The sequence below is a fragment of the Condylura cristata genome, unplaced genomic scaffold (genome assembly GCF_000260355.1).
Source record: "Condylura cristata isolate star-nosed mole 26May11 unplaced genomic scaffold, ConCri1.0 scaffold00011, whole genome shotgun sequence".
NCBI lineage: Eukaryota > Metazoa > Chordata > Mammalia > Eulipotyphla > Talpidae > Condylura > Condylura cristata.
The window spans coordinates 53,163,116-53,183,907 of NW_004567112.1; the positions used below are offsets into that span (position 1 = coordinate 53,163,116).

General features: G+C 39.2%; 1 protein-coding gene across 4 annotated transcripts in view; it reads right to left on the bottom strand.

Annotated features, from left to right (window-relative positions):
• The window catches only part of SGMS1 (sphingomyelin synthase 1), a 280,001-nt gene that overhangs the window by 237,183 nt on the left and 22,026 nt on the right, over positions 1-20,792 (bottom strand). For all 4 annotated transcript variants that reach the window (XM_012723896.1, XM_012723895.1, XM_012723894.1 and 1 more), the window contains exon 2: positions 9,539-9,636. The gene's annotated coding sequence lies outside the window, so the exon portion shown is untranslated. The remainder of the gene's footprint in view (positions 1-9,538; positions 9,637-20,792) is intronic.

A 20,792-nucleotide genomic window follows, 5' to 3' on the forward strand; every position in this document is an offset into this window, starting at 1 on the left:
TTTTTTTTTTAAATGGTGCTTAAGAGAGTCCATCTTAAGATGTGAGGCACAGCAGACGGGAGCAGAGGCTAGTCTGGAGCAGAGCATAAATAAGACTCCAGGGAGCAGTTCATCAAGAAGACCAAACTGATTTTGAATTGATAAGACAATATTTATCTTAAGGTACTGGGAAAAGAGTCATGTGGCAGGATGTTTGTGGTTAAATTGGTGGTTAAGTGCACAAACTTGTAAATGTCATGATTACATTAATGTTAAGGGGAAGGATATCCTAAAGGAAATCTGCAGAGTCGTGTGGACCCCACCCCTTTCTCCAGCTTTCTGGACTCTACTCCCTAACTCCAGTGATTGGAAACTACAACTCCAGCTTTCTGGACTCTACCCCCTAACTCCAGTGATTGGAAACTACAACTCCCAGCAGTACCAGGGAGAGAACTGCAAGGACCCAAGGGCGGAGCTAGCAGGAATTCTGGGGCATTAGCAAGATAAATAGTGCATGGATTACATCTCTTGCTCTTGCTTGGGAAACGGCTCTCCGGACCACGTAACTGGGTGTTTTCAGTCAGCCTAGCTGGTAAGGTATTCCAGTTACTTTGTATCCCGCTCTCTTTCCCTGGGTTGTTTCCTATTCCTTTTTCCTTTTTTAAATAAACCCATTTTGACCCTTTTGTGTGTACCTGCAGTGTAACCGAATTGTAAGCTCATTGGTGAAGCCCCACAGACAGGCGGCCCAGTCCACTCTGGGCTACCCTGTAACATTAACTCCAAGGAAAACAAACTTTTTTGCAGGTAAAAGTTTAAGTCATGAAACTATAGGCATCTGTGAATCATACTTACACAATATAAAATAGACACCAGGTAAGAAATTGGGGGTGGAAGGGAAGCACCACAGCAGTATAAAGGGAAGGCAGTCTTGTGCAGCTATACTATGCCTAGAATAATCAAGCTTGTATAATGTTACTAAAAATAAAGTTGAAACTTAAAAAAATATTTGACTTAATACTTAGTATTTCATGAGCTTACACCTTACAAAACACTGTCAGCCATGTCTATAACCATTTCCTGTTTACCACAAATCTGCAAATTAGGTTAACCCCTTTCCACAGAAGAGGGAACCAGCAAAGGTATAATAAGTTACTTGATCAAAGTGCTGCAGAAGAGCAAAGCTGCAGATCTGGACTAGAATAGAACAGGGGAGAAGCACCCATGATGTGCTGGAGATGTACAATACAGCTGATATGAAAAGTGCGGGTGGAAATCTAGAGGGACATGAGTCAAATCAAATTCTGGATTATTCTCATCTCTTTTTTAAGTTTACATTTACAAACTTTAATATGTATGAAAGTCATCTGATACATGTAGCTAAGGTATCTAAAGTAGTCAAGTTAGTAGGAAACAAAACAAAAAGGTGGTTCACAGAACCTGTGGGAGGAGGAAAAGAAGATTATTTTGATAAGAGTTTCAAATTTGCAAGATGAAATTAAGTGTGGAGAGCTGTCTCACAATGTGAATATACCAACACTACTAAACTGTTTACTCAAATATGGGTAAAATGGTAATTTTTATTTCACATTCTTTACAATTAAAGGGAAAAAAATCACTTGGAGGGACAATTAAAACAGTGATTGTTAGACCTCACCCCCTGAGTTTCGGTTCAGTAGATTTGGGTGGCACCTACGAATTTCTGCTTCTAACCAGTTACTAGTTGAGGCTAATGCCTCTGTTCCAGGGACCAAGTTTTAATACCCATGCTCTGTTTCAAAGGTCCCCAATCCTGAAAACACAGTAACTTTACATGCAATACCATACTAAGTAAATAAAATCACAAGGGCTGGAGTTTAGGAGGAAATATTCATCTGGACAAGGAGTGATTTTAAAGCCCTATGGGCTAATTATAACATGCAGACAATTTGAGAGGCCTGGCCTGGCCTGGCCCACACTGCCTAGCAGTACAGGAGGTGACTGTGATGGGTAGGCCTGTAACCACTCAGTCACCTCCTGGCCGACCCTCAGCGTCATCACTTATAGAATGATGGCCATACAGTTGTTACTATTAAATAAGATCATCCAGAGAAATCAGTGCCCATCACAGTGTTACTGACATGACAGGAAACAAGGCTGACCTTGTTTCAATAGCTATAAAATGGGGTCAGGTTAAAATGAAGAAGCCATTAATATTCAATTCCAGACAACTCAGCAGGTGGACTTCCCAAGCAGTTAAGAACAAAATAAGTGGGATTAAATCTAACAACCTAATATGATTCCCACAAGCATTTGGCAAACTGAGGGTCTTTTTGACAGAATTAGTAGTTAATCCCCTCACTATGAATAGGTGTTATTATTTGGACTATAAATAGCTTTATAAAGCCAGGTGTGGAAATCAATACTCAAAACATCACCTAAAGAAAGAATACAATACATGTGTATTCAGACAGAAGCTCAAATTCCTGAAGACCTCTACAATGGTAAACAATTTCTTGTCAAAAGAAATAAAAATAAAGACAAAGGCACAGTTCAGATAGTTTTGTTCATTCAAGGAGTGCGGAAATGTCTCCCACATCCTAGACATGGTGGCAGCCGGGAAGGATATGCCATTTTTTTTTTAATTAAAAAAAGATGTATTTATACATACAGAACTGAGGCCATGAAAGGCTTCACCAGAGACAGAGTGGGGAGCAGAATAGGTACACTGCTGAGGGGAGCAGTGGGTGGGTCAGGAAATCTTCCATGTCATGTGGGTCACCTCCGGGGCTGGGGATCAAACTCGTACTGAAGCGGCTGCGGCTTGCTTGCAGTACTGTGCTTGTAAGTCATTGCACCATCAGGGAAGACCTGACATTCTGAAGGGCAGTATTCTATGCAGTGAAGCCAGTAGGTCAGGCCACAGAGCAAGCGTTAGGAAGAATGAACAGCATCATTTGTCCTCAAAAGCACTACAAGAAAAGCCAAAATTGGGGTTTATACACATACACATCTGTGGATATAACAATTTACCCACAGTGATATTTTAAGTTTCCTGCATCAAAGACACAGTAAGTACAAAGAAATCACTGTCTTTGTCCTCAGAAAGCAGCTTAGCCCCCCTTAGATACTGAGGTCACGCCAAAGTCTGACTCCCCAGCACAAGCCTCCTTCATGAAGTCACTTGAATGATTTCCCAACAAAACATTAAGTTATGGGCAAAGGTTCTTAATCAGGAAAATGGTGTCTATTTTCTTGGTAGAAGTGACTAAAGGACTTGAAAGCAGCATTCTGGGGTGGCCCAAGCCCCTCAAAGTCAGAAATAACAACCTCACCCCACAGGGATATGTCCAAATCACAATCTAACCATAAAAATATAAATCTCCTATAAAGATGAGAATACAGAGTCTGATTTAATTGGACTTAAGGTCCAAAGAGAAGCCCTCCTACCCATTAGTTTTTAAGCAAAGACAAGCGTGGGGTCAGGAAAGAAGTTGGGAGGCCTGACCAATTTGGTGCCACATTGATAAGCCTTGTAACTCTTTGAGCTTCAGCAGCCGCACTTGTCAAAGAGTTCACCACTGCTCCAATAGCAAGGTTATTCCAAAGATTAACAGCAGTGCTCCCTCAGCAGCACATACACTAAAATGGGAACAACACAGAGATTAGCATGGCCCCCTAACAAAGACTAAAAGTAACAATGAAGAACAAAAAAACGAATATACATTAGACTTTGCTCTAAGTATCCTACAAATATCCATTAATTTAAACACAGAAGCCTCTGATCCCCACTACAAAGCTGAAGCAGCCAGAGCACAAAGAAATAAAGGTAATCTGTCAAAATCTGACTCAGTCATAACTGAAACCATGTAGCCTGGCCCAGAGCCACAATTTTCAATCACTTCTGTATCCTGCCCTCCTAGCATCTCCTTAAGGAATATACAAAAGAGATATAAAAGAAGATACATGGAAAAGCTCTGCAAACCACAAGAAGATACATGAATCATGATGACAGTGATAGTGATGACAATGCTTGCCTCCCAGCACCCACTGACCCTCTGGTACCTACTCTGATATATCCCTGAAGGGCACTATTCCCACTGTCGTCAATTAATGCATCAGCAAAAAACCTGCTGATCTCAGACTCTTGAGTAAAGCACATGGTCTGAGCAATCCAATCATGACAGGCCAACTTCTACAGCCACTTCTACAGCCACTTCTACAGCCACTTCTACAGCCACTTCTGACTGGACCAGACACTAGGCATGTGGCCAGGACACTAATTCCAGCAGTATCTTAGATAATCATTGTAATGATGTGAGCCTGAAGCTGCTGGAGGTCTCCAATTGTGGCCCAAGAACATGCAGTCAAGACAAAGCCTCAGACCATCATTTGGATCCCCTGATCCAAACCTTCTCCAAGTCAGATCCATCTCTATAATTTCAGTTACCTGAGTTAATAAATGCTTTCATTTATTAACTCAGTTTGATTTCATTTATTAACTCAGTTTGATTTGGGATTTCTTTCACTTCTAGACAAGAGAATCATTTAAAACACATTTTATTCTATCAAGTTATATTCATCTGCATCTCAGTACCTTGCCCTCTCTGAAAATAAAACTTGAGAGACTGAGTAAGTAAATTTCAGCTAGCGAGCTTGACAAAGCAAATGCTCTAAAGGCTGACACTGTTGACATGAGAAATCCATACTACACAGAACAGAAGATCTAGCTTTTCCAGTTCCACAAATCAAGTAATTTGGACTATTATCAAATTTGTTTCAGAAAACTTGTTTATTTGTAACCAAAGTAGTAGTGAAGACTACAGTTTCCAGCTTTATAAAGGAAAACAACTGTGATGTCTATTTTCTCTCATTTTCTCAATTCTCATTTTGCATCTCTAAATCCAAACTAAAAATGAGTACTAAAAGGAAGGCTAGGATTGAATCTTTAAAAACATGTTAAATGCAAAAGGTAGATGGCATTAGTGAGCACAGCATTTTTTCCTCACAGAGAAAAGACTACACTTTATTAATTTTAGCAACAAAGCAAATCAGCATGGAATTTTTTCCTCACAGAGAAAAGAAGACTATATTTTATTAATTTTAGCAACAAAGCAAATCAGCATGGAATTTTAATAACATTGACTGAAAGTATTCATTCCTCCTCCATGGTTTCTTCAGATAAATCCTCACAAGAGTTTTCGATTTCCTAGGAAAGCAGCGGCAGTCACCCAGATCACTGTCTCAGTGGCATTCCATTCACTTTCTGATGGTTCCTAGGCAATGTGTAAACACTGCCAGGATTTCATGCCTTTTCACATCTTCAAATTATTAAACACAGCTAAATACTATGACACCATCCAAATAAACATCCAATCTCACTTTCTGAAAGACTTCTTAGCCCAGAAGGCAGCCGTATGGCCATCAGGGCCTATGACTGATACAAGTCAGCAGCACTTCATGTCCTTTTAATTTGCCTGGGGTCAGTCTGTGACTGAGAAAGGTACCCAAGCGTCTGTCCATGAAACACATATAAGCAAACATGAAAATGCTACCTGAGTTAAAATATGATTGAAAGCAAGTTTCCCATTTCAGAGAAATACACAAAGTATAGCCTCCTATTAAGAAGAAACAAATCTTTAGGATTCCAATAAGCAAACAGGTAAGCACACCACCAGAAAGAGATCAATTTGGAAACAGCATTCCAAACTTTACTACTTAGGTATACTGTTCTTTCTGTTGGAGTTTTGTATTTTTTATTGACATAACTAAGACCAGTGGTCTGCATGGCTTGCTTTGATAAGCACTTCAAAGCTCACTGGTCTTATCCAGACATGCTGCCTTCCAACAGTAACTGATTTAGATCTTTAAATCCATAATCATTTTCATATCTCTTATACTACATACACCTCAAATTGAATTAATCATTAGATCATACAGAATGTCTTCAAATTTAATAAAATAAATAGAGCTGACAAATTAGTTTTATTTTGAGGATTCGGTAACTATATTCTACAGTAACTGTTTTGCATGAACTTCAAGTTCACAGGAACATCTTGTAAATTCAACAAGTGCAATAATATTATCTATGACCATCTTATGCCTCTTACAGGCACTCTGTAAACATCAGTTGGATAAATAAATGAATAAGCACAAGCATTAAGACCAAAAATAATGGGTTCATTATTATTATAGTCATTACAGAAGTGACTGTTCCCATATTATTATCATGACACTAGCACTACTACCACTACTACTACTACTACTATTACTATAGGCTTGCTTTTATGAAGTAAAGTGAAAGTTGGTAAACTCTGTTAAGAGCCAGATGGCAAGTACTTTAGGCTTTACTGGCCATATGGTCACTGTCACATCTACTCAAACCTGGACTTTTTTTTTTTCTCATTTAATGCTGTTTATTCCAACTGGGACCACAGAAGTTAAAAAAAAAAAAAATCACATGAAGTTGAAGTAGAATAAGAAATAACAAGCAACAATCAAGGTGAACTTTTTTCATCAAGTCTCAAATGACAGTTCTTTCACTGGTCACAAACAAAAAACAAAAATGGTCTTCACCCCATTTGGGAATAACTTTCTTAGAATGAACACTCCACTCCCCAAAAGTTATAAATTGGTGGACTTGGCTAAAATCAGTGAACCATATTTTGCTGTGCCAAAATTTGACAAGGTATAGATGGTACTCATTCTCCACACTGTCCATCACTCCTTACAGAGCAACATTCACTAACTTCTGTCACGTTACTAGCCTGGCCCATGCAAACCTTTCAATTTACATGCTGCATTCTACAGAGTAAGTGGTATCCATGGATGTGTCCCAAATGCAAACTTGTATTCGTAAGCATAACACAAAGGCAAGCCGGTGACTGCCAATTATTTGCCCTTCATCTAACACTAATAGCAATCAATACCTAATGAATTGTAAATACTCATTGACTGCCTGTTCTTTGCTGTATTCTGCAGTCTCCTTGGAGGCACTGTAGAGAGCAATAGATGAATAAAACATGCCAGAAGGGAACAAAGTGAAAAGGGACATGGTGAGTCATAGGAAAAGCAGCAGGAATCATACAGAACTGAAACAAACACACACACACACACACACTTCTGCCAGCTGTGTCTCAGTCTTCTATCTGCTGTCCCAATTCCTCCTTCACATCTCAGCAGAAGCTGAGGAGAGATTGTAACCATGGTAAGGATAAAACCTTGTTTAATCCCCACTTCTGCTAGAGGCTGCCCTAGAAAGGTAAACCCAAAAATATTACCTACCTCAGCAGAATGAATAGACAATGAATTGAATTCTCTGTAGCAAGGAAAATGAAAGGCTATAACTGCATGCAACCATATGGAGGGATCTCTAATACACTGTTGAGTGAGAAAAGCTTGACACAAAGAGTACAATCTGCAATGTATATCACAAACACATTCTCATCCTCACACTGAAAAGCAGGCAAAAATTAATCTATACTGCTTGAAGTCACAACAACAGTTAGCAATGGAGCAGGTAGAGTCCACAGTCCAGAAGGAGACATGAGGCTGTATTGGTAATGCTCCATTCTTAATCAGTTACTGATTACATAGGTGTGTTCAATTTGTAAAGTTCTATCAACTGTACTTTTACAATGTGTATATTCTGCATCTCTATTGCATTTCATCAGAAAATTTTAAAAACTGGGCCCTCCCTGGTGGTGCAAGGGGCTAAGTCTCAGCACTATGATGCTAGCCGCAGCCACTGAGTTCAAACCCCAGCCAGGGAGGTGACCCACATGGTGCAGCAGAGTTCTCCTGACCCACCCGCTGCTTCCCTCAGCAGTGTATCTCAGTAAATTCACCTATTCTGCTGCCCCATTCTTTCTCTGATGAACCCTTTCACCACTACCCACACCCCTGAACCTTTGGCCTACACCACTGTTCTTGTATGCATCATAAAATAATGCTTAACTTAAAATAATTGCTCTAACTCAAGTTCACAAACGTCTAAAAAGAAAAGTCTAGATAATCAGGTACCACTTGGGGGAAGATCACAACTAAAATGTAACTGAGATTAGGATGCAGAACAGTGTGCAGCTGCTTAACAGCCAACGTGTAGGAAGTGCAGAGTGGTAATACCCAATTGTGACACCAGCCACAGGGTATAATAACCTACAACTATACTAATAGCTGAACACAACTTAAAAGATTTCATGGAAAGTTGCAATTTAAGTATTCCAGTTATGGAGCTAGTAATCATTCTGAATCTCTCCAATACTGATTTTTATATAATAACCTCAACTTGGCAAAGCTACTCATACTCCTTTCAGAGTCTCCAACAAATTCAAATTAAAAAGTCAATTAAGACCTTTGATTACAATGGTTCAAAAAGACTGGCCTACTTGTGAATGTGGAAAAGGAAGAAGGCAAGAGCAGAAAGTAGACCCACTGACTTAACAATAAACCTCAGCACCGAGGAGGAGGCAGAAAGGTAGGTCACAGGGAAGGAAGAAAACACAGGAATCCTCACCTGCATAGAATTCCATTTCTTTACGTTCAGATATTTCTCATATTAAACAACTACACATTACAAATCTGTCCATTAAATAAATCACTGTCGAAGGTTTGTTGAAATCTGTCTTTACATCAGTTATGAAGGGAGCATAAATTCAAAATTATACCTTTTTGCAGTCACTACAGAAAAGAGCATAGAGTCTTTAAAAAACTAAAATTAGAAATACACATGAACCAGGAATTCCACTCTCCTTTGTATTTATTGTTAAGAATACAGAAATATTGGTATTTCTGTTCATTGCATTCACAACATCCAAGGCATGGAACGCCCTCAATGTCCATCAGTGGATGGCTATACAGAGAAGTGATGGAACAGATGCTCAATGAACATACTCAGCTTTTTAAAAAGATGAAATTTTGCCTTTGAAAACACCATGAATAGAACTTGAGGTAATTATGCTAAGCAAAATAAGTCAGGAAGTAAAATACAAATGCCAGCTTTTCCTCATGTGTGGAATATAAACAATCAAAGCAAACAAACTAACAAAGCACAACAAAAATAACTCTTTAGACTAAGGAAAAAGTGATGGTTAACAGAGAGGAAGGGAAAAGAAGATGGAGGAATGGAGATAAAGTAGGTAATGGTGAATGACACTAGAACTATAGTGATGCAATACGGTATACGGACATAGAAGGAAGTTTCACACTCCTGAAACTTATATTGTCTTGTAAACCAATGAACACTTTCTAAAAAACAAAAGTACACCTTTCAATAGGAAACTATAATTGTTTAACTAAATGATTCTATGTTATATAGGTTATGAGCATTCTAAAATGCCTCTATGGGGAGAATATGCTTTTCTTATGAACAAATTCTCTAAGAATTTAGGTAAAATGTCATGATGTCTACAACTTATTTTCACATCCCTCAGCAGCAAAATCTACAAACCTATACACACAATGTGGCAAAAGGCTAACAATGATTAAATGTAGGTGGTGAAGGCACAGGAATTCACTGTTTATTCTTTATCATTTTCTATATATTTAAAAAACTCAAAGTCACATAGAAATCTTTACTTACCATTCAAGTGGAAGGCTGTCTTCTTTCTCCTAATCAAAAATGAATGGCTGAATAAATGCCAAAATGTACATTCAGGAACCATTCATGCTGTCCTTGCCCTGCAAAAATAAGCAATGCAACAGGTTATCACCAAAGATTTTTATTAAGCTAATGCTATTTCAGTTACGCAAATACTCTTACTAACTGGCAAGCCTCTGGGTTTAAATATACTGTTGAATCTCTTTGTTTATAAGCAGAGAAAAAAGTAAAAAGCAAGAAAATTATCCCATCACATATTAAATGTTCCAGAAAGTTCTGCAGCAGAATTCCTCAGTAAGTTTCTTTTAACTCACACTGACGTCAAGACAGTAACATAATCCAAACTTCACTTAAATAAAAAGTGGAGTGTCTAAGGGCCTGAGTTTCACTGACTTTGAATCTCTTAGAGGATATTTAGAAGGCATCCACGTACTCTCTTAGGACCAGACAGAATTGTTCCGGTCCCTGTGGGGTCATTACAGTTAAAGGTCTGCTCACCCCATCTACTACCTCCTTCAACCTACAGTACATATCCAAGCGCAAAGCAGCACACAGAGTGCAAGTCATAATCATACTGCTGCCCCACCACACCTTACATCTTGGTCTTATCCATGACATTTGATCTTCGCACAGCCTTGTGAAACTTAAGCAGAATTAGCTAATTTCATTTTCCAAGGAGGCAGGTAAATGTCAGAGGCAACAAATGACAAGGAGATTCAACTACAAAGCACTAGAGATGAAACCCCTCCTGAAGTCTCCTGACCCCAGCTCAGGACTCCAGGTCATCATATGAGCTGCACCCTCTCTCCGCAGACAGCTTACATGATGCAGTCCTATAAACCAAACTTGATGCAATGGAGGAAGGAGGTGGAATGCTACTAGTTCCCTGAGAATATATATTAATAATCACTCTTAATAGTGACACTAATATTGTAATTATGATTACCAATTATAATTACTATTAGCAATTATACTTCCCTTTGAAATAAATCTCAAAGTATTTTCCACTTCCTTGCTCTCTCTCTCCATACACACACACACACACACACAAAGTCCTTGCTCCAGAGAATTCTCTTGAAAGTAAGGAATCCCAGAGCTCTACCAGATTTTGGTGGAGGCAGAATGAAGCATAGCACAATTAATCCCATCTCCACACCACACATCCCGGTAAGTTACTTAGGTTCCCCTCTTCAGTGCCCATGCACCCAGTCCCCCACCACGTGGGCAACCCTATCAGGCAGGCTGGTGCCCCCAAGTTACTACCTTTTATACCACTGACTTTAACCCCATACTGACCAGCAGGTGACACATTCAGCATCTGCAGTCATTTTCATTTAAATGGATGCTTGAATCATCACTAAAAAAAAGTGCCAAAAATTTGGTCTCTAAAAATGTTTCCCATGAGATGTACAATGTTAAAACATGCTTAGCTATGGTAGCCAGTCTGCAACCAGACCCCTTTTTCAAGCATTCATGTTCTCCCAGAATAGGGCTGGCATAGGTAACAACACAACATTGGGGAAATGGGGAAATGACTTCAAGGGCTGTGTCAGAAGAGTGGCCATGGCCATCTCCCCTCCCTGTCATGAGAGGAGAGTGGGCAGCAGCACATTCAGCAACACTGTTACAGAAAAGCCTACTTGGCAAGGAACTGAGGCCTCACATCAGCTTTCACAGGAAACCCTCTCATAAGCAGACGGCCAGGTTGAGCCAGGCTCTCGGTGACACCACTTCCATTGACATCTTGATTGTGACCCCATGAGACAATCCAGTTACACCCAGTCACACTGCTCTGGGTTTCCTGACCCACACAGAACTGAGTGAGGCAGTAAATGCTTATCAGGGTTTTAAGGTGCTCTAAGTTTTGAAGTAATCTGTCATATGGTGGTAACTGATACAATAACATGTCCACTTGAATAATGAAATAAATGTTATGTACTTAAAACGGTTAGATTTCTGTCTTTTTGGTTGCCGAAAAAGACTGCGCCTCCCCCTCCATTTCCTACCACCACCTATGCTAATCACTAGGTTAAATTTTGTGTCAATTATTATTGCTTTCTTCCTCTTCCTGACTTTACCACTTATATATTCTCAACTTGTTGTTGCATTTTGCCTGTTTTAAGTCTAATATAAATAAAACCAGACTATATGTATTTGCCTAAGCTATGTCTCTTAACCTTTTGATTTTGAGATATAACTATATGTTGACTCACGTGGCTGTGGTTGATCTTTCATCATTGTATAATTCTCATTGTTGGAACAAACTGGCAATTTACTCCTCTATTCTACTGCTGAGGATCATCTGGGAATTGTTTTCATTTTTTGCTATCACGAATAATGATGCCATTTACATTCTAGTGCATGTCCCCTAGTGCACTGCAAGAGTTTCTCCAGGGTATTCACCTAGAAAAGGAGAGCTGGCCTTCGGATTGCACATGTTCAACTCTTCCATCTAATGCCAAATTGTTTTCCAAAGTGGTTGTGTACAATTGACTCTTTAGTTGCCTTTCCAGTTTCTCTCCAAGTAAGAGGCATGCTTGTTTTGCTAATTACCAGCAAAGCTTTCAACCAACAAAAGGGAAAGCTTTTCCTATTTGCAGCATTACTACTGCAAATAAATAGTACTCCAAAGTAGTGACCCAGACAGCTGGAACATATTAGTCACAGGACATCAGTACAGACTTGGAAATAATGCTGCAGACCCAGACAGCCCCAAACACTGAATGTAAGTCAAACTGGATTTCTAGACCTATGTTAAATTCATGGACCATTCTCCTCCGGGTGAACTCACATCTATTGTCCCATCTTATTGCTGTCCTCTTAAAAAGGAAAAAAAAAATTATGCCACATGCATCCCACCAAATTCAAGACTAAAGTAAGAGAGCCACACTGATTCTAAGAAACTGGTTATCTGATTCTTAGAGGTTTGGTTTTGGTTTTTTTTTTTTTTTCACCTATGAAATTATAATTCACTATATATGAATTTATGTGTACTAATTCTACAAAAAACACATATTCTCTATACAAAATGATGCATACTTTTAAGAGAATTTTTAGTTCATTAAACAACAGTAATTTTTATGAAAAGTTAACCTGTATGTCTATTAAAAACACAGTATCAAATATTTCTACTGGCATTAAATACTAAATATAAAAAATTCTTTCAATTTGGGAAGAAATAAAATTTTAAATTTCAAGGCTCATATCATATTATTGAAAGAAATAACAGGAATCAGTGACCAAACTGAGATCATTTCAAGTCGACCTCTCAATAGTTCACATTTATCCCTTTACAACCATTTATCCTTTTGAGAGGAATTATTATTACAACCATTTTACAGATGGAGAAAACAAGCAAAAAAAAAATTGAGTTATGGTCACTCACACAGCTGACAAGTACTAGAAGGATTTGAACTCAGGCAGTTTACTCCTGGAGCCATATTCTTTTTTTTTTTTTCTTTAAAGATTTGTTTATTTATATACACAAGAGCTGGGGTGCAGGCCAACTGTGGGGAGGTGGGGCAGGTTAGAGGATTCACCAGAGTCACTTCTCTGGGCAACTTCATCAGTCCCCCCCAGCCAGTCAGAGATGGCCTTGCAATAGAGACAATATAGTAGCTACCAGCTCTTGGACATCTAAAATATGCCAAACATATGCTAAATGTACTTTTGTAGTAATCCTAATCCTCCCCACCTCTTTATCAAGCACAGATTGTTCCCATTTTATAAAGAAATGTCAACTCTAGGGGATTAGGAGCTTGGCCAATAATGGAGATACGTCCTGAAATTTGTCTCTAAATTCAAAGTTCATCCTCCTCCCACAATGGATCCTTTGAACAAAATTAAACTACCTAATCCCAGGGCATATGGTACGCAAGTGTTGACGTTAGGTCCCAGAAACAGCCCGCACGAAGGAAACACATGCCCTGTTGATAGCAGTGAGCTGCTCAAGGTGGGCAGCAGGCAGCAGCCGCCAGGCCTCCAGGCCACGCACACTGAGGCAGAGTGGATGCCAAAAAGACAAAGACTGGAGTCAGGAAAACAGGCTGCACAAAGCCTCCTTACTGCATGACACAGGGCAGATCAAATGGCCTCTCCACACAATGTTTTCATCTGTGAAATGGGGACATCATATACTTCAAATGGTTGCTGTAAGGACTAAACAGACTAACACATACAGACCCGGCACACAGTAAGAGCAGATGCATGCTTTAACAACGAAAGGGTTACATGAAAGCATGTTCTTAGATATTTCAGAGGAAAAAGCAGAGAGCTAATTTTTTTTTAAAGATTTATTTATTCGTGCATACAGAACTGGGGTACAGGCCAGAAGCTCAGGGGCAGCGAGAGGCTACACCAGAGACAGAGTGGGGGGCAGAACAGGCAGATCGACGAAGTACACTGCTGAGGGGAGCAGCGGGCGGGTCAGGAGAGGTCTGCCACACCATGTGGTCACCTCCGGGGCAGGCGGAGATCGAACTCATGCTGAAGTGGCTTTAGCTTCTTAGTGCTGTGCTTTAACCCGCTGCGCCACCAGGGAGGGCCACAGAGAGCTAATTTTAACCAAACCCTTGCATCCATTTTGAAAGTCTCAATATTCCATAAAGAATAACTTGATAATTTGTAAAAGGTCATCTTTGTAGCCTGAATTTTTTCACTAATATTATGATTCCTCTTTCTGTCCTACAGTAAATAGAATAACCTTCCCATCCAGATCAATTCTTCATGGTATCAATAAAAGTTAAGATATTCTTTACATAAACACTGGAGCTGGATGAACACTTGGCTCGTTTAATTCTTCTGTTACTGACTTTGGAATATCTTAAACATGCGTTTCCAACAGCAACATTTCTTCAAAGTATTTTCAGTTTCCTGGAAATCATCCCAAATTGTCTGGCCAATAAAAAAATTTGATCAAACAATTAATCAATAACAAACCAAAAAATCTTAGCCAACATGACACACACACAAAATTGCGCCTTAGTATCCCATGCCACATCTACAGTATAAAATGTGAACCTGAGAAAAGAACGCAGCTGTCACCATGGTTTCTAGTCCTGTTTGCAATTAGGGAGGGGATGAGAGAGAAGCAGTAATTGGAGCACTGTGGGATGGCTTTGCAAAATGTGTCCAATCTCATCTTTCTTAAACCAACTGGTGAAATCTACAAATGAACTGCAAAGGAGAAACAGAGAACCATTTTCTAGAAGAAAAAAAGCTGAATCTCGAGTCAGTTCTAGTATTTGATCCAGAGTAAAGGAGAAGGCCCATGAAGGGGTATTTCTCCACCAAGTAGCCAGCTGGGGGCAGAACCACCTCAGTGTGATAGGAAGTATCTTAAGAGGACAGAAACAGGCACTGGCTATGTTTTTACATTATATATACCAGGGACCAGACCTTCTGCTGAGCATGTTCCTCTACACTTCTTTAAAACGCTCATTCAATAACGCTGAGAGAAAACACTGTAACAAAGATCCCTGTTTAACGTATTTTTAAAAATTTGATCCAAATGTTTAAAAAACTAGTAAATGGGTATTTAATAAATGGCTCATGGCATAAATTTATTGAACATGAAATATAGGGTCTTCTCCATTAAAATAGAAAGTTCCATAATCTCACAAGGAGTTTTGTAAAATTAAATGAGATTAAGTATACAAAGTACCCAGCTCAGAGATTGACCTCTGAAATACATTGTGGTAGGTGTAACAATGTTCATCCAAAAAGTAATGTAATAGGGCCCTCCCTGATGGCGCAGCAGGTTAAAGCACAGCACCAAGAAGCTTCAGCATGAGTTCAGTTCCCAGGGGACCCACATGGCACAGCCGACCTCTCCGGACCCGCCCACTGCTCCCCTCAGCAGTGTACTTCATCAAGCTGTCTGTTCTGCTCCCCACTCGGTCTCTAGTGAATCCTCTCACTTGCCCCTGCACCTCTGGCCTGTACCCCAGCTCTGTATGCAAAAATAAATCTTTAAAAAAAATAATAAAAGGTGATGAAATAAAAAACACCTGAAATAAGATTACAGTAATGACATTACAGTAATGAATAGAAGACACACACGTGTATACACAACAGGCAGAGGCATAGCAAAAAAGCACATGAATTTAATATCATTAATCATTAGAGAAATGCAAATTAAAATCACAGTGAAATACTACTTCATATTTATCAGATTAGCTACATGTTTTAAACTGGCAATATCAAAAACTGGCAAAGAGGCAGAGCAACTAGGGAGTCTCACATACTGGTGGAAATGCAAGGGATGACAGGGTAAACAAATGGATATATTCATATTACTAGTTAGTTATAAAAATGATATGCATGATAGCATGGGAAGTCTCAAATCTAAATGAAATAACCTAGTCTCAGGGGTTCAAATCTATATAATCCCACTTATATGACAGTCTAGAAAAGACAAAACTATCAACGAACAATTCAGCCTTGGCAGGAGAGATAGGAAGAGGGTTTCACCAGGAAGTGAGCATCAGAAGATGTTAGGGCTGATGCTGTTTATCATGATGATTACATGAATCAATGTATGTATTAAAAGCTACAGAATAGCCTCAAAAAAGTGGGTTTCACTTATGGAAATTTTAAAAATTACTAAAGAATAAAAATTTAAAATCACAGGAAAAACTGTAGGTCTTAAAAATGACTAATGTCTAGATGTTTGCTTTGTGGGGAAAGAAGGAACAAATGAAATAGCTCTGAAGTTCCTTGCCAAGGAGACCTAAGGTGTCAGCATGTGGAGCTATCAAAAGAGGTTGGGAGGTGTCATGGTCTAAATGTGACTTGAGCAAATACTGAGAAATAACACAAGCCATATCACTTCCCTGAGCCTTCATTTACCTAATTCTAAAATGAGACAATGACGAAAATGATCGTGAAGGCCCCTTGATCGTGAAGACCCTTTCTGAAGGCAAACATTGTGAGATCAATTTGTTTTCAAGTTATTTGAGATAGGGAAAGTTAGCAAAACAAATAAGTAGAAATTCCCAGCGACAGAAAAACGGCTACCTATCCACACCAATACCAGCAGGAAACAAAATTAAGTGGAAACTACTGATATGGATGGATGGTAGTGTGATGGTAGCAGAAATAGCCAAGAGCAGAGAACAGAGGGAATGAGACTCAAAATGCTACTTCCCTGCACAACAGAAACCCAGAAAAAAAGAGGTTTTATGGGGACAGGGAGCTAGGTCAAATCTGGAAATAGTCAAGAATGAGAGCTGAGAAAATACAAAACTATACAGATTTTCAAGAAATCAACAAAGTAAGCAAATGTCAAAAAACAATATAACAAGAAGACTGCCATCCAAAGTCCTTATGCTGTCTGAGTGCATCTTGGTTGTGTCCTAATTGCTTTGCACTTGCATTTTCATCTACCATTATCTTTGCTGTTAGGAGAGTACAATTTAATGAAATGCTGATACACAGTTTTCCTGCAACAGTCAACTCCAGAAGCTGCATCTACAAAATAAAGAAATTTTAAATATTGTGTATTGAGTGCTGTGAACCATTTTCTAATCCTGTATAAACCTATGCAAGGACTCCAGAATGGGAGAAACTATTTCATTAATAAAATAGAAGTAATACATCTTTAAAAGACTAAGATTTTATTGGCATCTTACTCATTTGTGAATAAGGGGGTAAAACCTGAAATCAGTGTCCCCAAACTAACCAACTAAAATTAACAAGCTCTTCATATGTGTCCATCACCACACATAACACACCTCATTTATTTAACCAAGTTAGCCAAGTGAACCCAGGGAGACATGCCACTTTGCACACTTTACTAGAACTGATGGATGATTAGGAAAATTAACAGTTAATAAGTATAATCACAAGCAAAATGATACAGAGAAAACTTTTCCAACACCACTTCTACCAATTTTCCTCTTGGAAATGTGAAAACTCAATCTGATGTTATCTGTTCTTCTGATTATGAAAGAGGAGAAAAAGCAGATGTCAAATCAAAGTCTCATCTCCTCACTCTGAGCAGGTTTCTTCACTTCCCACCTCCCTTTTCTGCATCTGCAAAAAAGGGACAGCCACTTGCTCCCAGCTAACACTCAGACTATCAGTGCTCAGTTCTAGATGACAGCATGTCGATGGAGTACAGAGAATACAAGTAAAAAAAGATAAATGCAAGGTGGCATTACTGCTACCCTACATTGGAGGCAAAGTGAATTTATTTCATGTATTTCAGATACAAACACATATAATCACAGTCCAACTGCCTCTTTGAGGTCCACCATATGCTTCCCTCCCATCACAGCTGGGCTGATGAGCGATGCTGAAATTGATAACAGACAAAACAATAGCGAAAAGGAATGAGTCTACTGCCTATTCCTCCTGGTTTCAGGAAGATTTTGAAAAAGCACAGCTGATCCTTGAACATTACATGTTTGTGAGCCCATCCACTTATATTTTTTTCCAACCACTTCTCTTCTTCCTCTGTCTAATTCAACTCAAAGACACCAAGGATGAAGACCTTGGTGATGATGTGCTCATGATTTTCTTAATAAGATTCTCATCTCTAGTTTACTTGGTTGTAAAAACGTAATAGATATAACACACAAGATATGTGCTGATTCAGTATTTGTTGTCAGTAAGGCTTCAGTCCACAGCAGGTTATTAATAAGGTTTTGGGGAGCCAAAAGCTATATGTGATTATCAACTACACAGGGGTCAGCAAACCTAATCCTATGTTGCTCAAGGGTCAACCACAGGAAGGCAAATGAATTCAGAAATAGCTCCTACAGAAACCAGAACATCTCTGCAGTGGCACAGTCAGAGCCACAAGGTAGCCAATGATTAGAAGTCGCCTTTGGCAAGCACTTCCAGAAGCAGAGAGGGCAGGGCTTTTTAACCCCTGAAAAGTAGATCCAGCCCTCAGAAGTGGGAACAATGTTTCTAGGGATTGAAAGTAGGCAGAGTTTAGGGTTGCTTAGATGCTTAGGGAAAGAGACTAGCAAGAGAAGAAAGTGGCCAGAAAACAAGACTATTGAGTCCCTAGCATATGTAGCAGACAGTACTAGGCCCTTCGTGGGAAAGTATAGCACGCTAGATGAAGTTCTGCCATTCCTACCCCATATCATGGTTTAAAAAGCTCCCTGAGGGCAGCTCTTACTTAACTCAGATTTGTTTCAGTGGCTGAATCTCTAGATATTAGGGAGGGGAACAACAGTGGAGAAGGATATACAGTGTTTATTTGGAGCCTGTTACTCATCCAGTCCTGTCCTAGACATGAGAGAGCAATGAACCTGACAGCCAAGTCCTTGAACTTACAGTTCTGTGAAGATGGGATCATTGTTTAGAAATAATAATATATATCAAAACACAGCAAACAAAATATGTAATAAACCTGGAGTATGGGCATATATGTTCACTAATAATTTGCTATCTTTTGCCAAACATTTACAATATTTTCATAATAAAAGTATTTTTTAAATGAGGAAAAATAAAGTCTCTAGTCCATAAGGAAAGAATTGGCTAGTCAGGGACCTCCCGGGTGGCACAGCAGCTTGGAGCACTGCACTGTGAAGCTAAGCCAAGCTGTGGCTGCTTCAGCACAAGTTCGATCCCTGCCCCGGAGGTGACCAACATGCCACAGCAGACCTGCTCAATGCTCCCCTCCAGCAGTGTACTCTGTCCATCTGCCTGTTCTGTTCCCCACTGTTGGATCCTCTCACTACCCCTGCACCTCTGTACCCTATTTCTGTATGCATAAATAAAATCTTAAGAGAAAAAAAACTGAGTCAGGACCCATTTTCAAAGTTTCAGATAGAGAAATTTTATCGTAGCCTATTTTGTTTTAACGTCATGTTCCACAACAATCAAGAGAAAAGATGGAAATGAACAGTTTTGGCAAATCCCAGCAAACAATAAATGAGGGTTTCAGTCAAATGTTACTCATTTCTATCTCCTTTATCCTCTATAATGGTAAATGATAAAACAAAATAAAGAAAAACATAACCACTTTTAAGTCATCATTGCATTGAAAGGAAGCTCCAAATAATAACCATTGCCATTTACTGCATACCTACTGTTTTCTAAAGTTCATAGATATAATACTGAAATGTAACCTGGATAACAACTATTATTACCCCCATTCTTCAAATAAAAATTAAGATTCAAATAAGTCAGATAATTCACTCAATACCCCCCTTTGGGCCCAGTGCTGAGTGACTGACAGAGCAGGCAACCAAACTCATCTCTGACAAGAGTTAAAATACTTGGTTTGTTCTTCATTACACTGGTACTCCCAGGACTTGATGCCCCATCTCTCAAAGAATCCCTACCAAGCAATTCAAATTAAAAAAAGCAATCAGTCTTAAGATATACAGTATCAGAAACAGTCTCTCCAAGTGTTAACTCAAGGTAATAAAGAAAATTGAGTAGGAAGGAGCACTATCTTGTACAATCCTCTACAGTCATAAAAGAACATATGCTTAACTGTTTTTAAACTGAGCGGCCATGACATCTGAACGTATCTTCAGGATGTAATTCATCACAACCTGTTAAGAAAAACTCTACAGTGAATTTCTAACACCACTTATCTTTAAACATTTGTTACTATGAAGTGTACAAAATTTGTCTTCTACATGAAGACAGAGAAACAGGAGAAACTAGAACCTAGTTTAAGTTTACGCCTAGAATAAGATCTTACTACTCAATGCCTTTTCAAAAATTATGAATAACATCAAACTTGAAATATAGGCCATCATCCATTCCAGGAGTCACATTAACAATTCCAGAAATGAAGCACAGATCAGAAAACAGGAAAGGTCAAACTCACTCTATGTACCACTATTTTTGGCCTGTGGAATTTATTACTACAACAGAGGTGTTGGTATAATAAAAGCATTGTGTTTTTCCCATTACTTCCTCCGTTAAGCGTAAGGGGTCAAAATCATATCTCCCAGACAAAAAGGAATCAGTGGACCCTCACTCCTCCCTCCACCACAACCACCTCAAAGAAAGGAAACCAATGCTCTTGCCAAGCTGCTCAAGACTGGCTAGAGGCTGAGCCACAGGAAACATTTACATGTGCAAACCTGGCAGAGGGGTCAGAGAGGAAATCTGAGAAGGAACTACTAAGAAGACAAAATGTAAAATGCCTCCCAGACCCAAAGAGGGAAGAGGAAATGAACGAAGGATGTTCCACAATAGTTGAGAAAGAGGGGGTAAAGGAGTGTTTGATGCCACAGGATCTGAAGTAATTAATATTCCA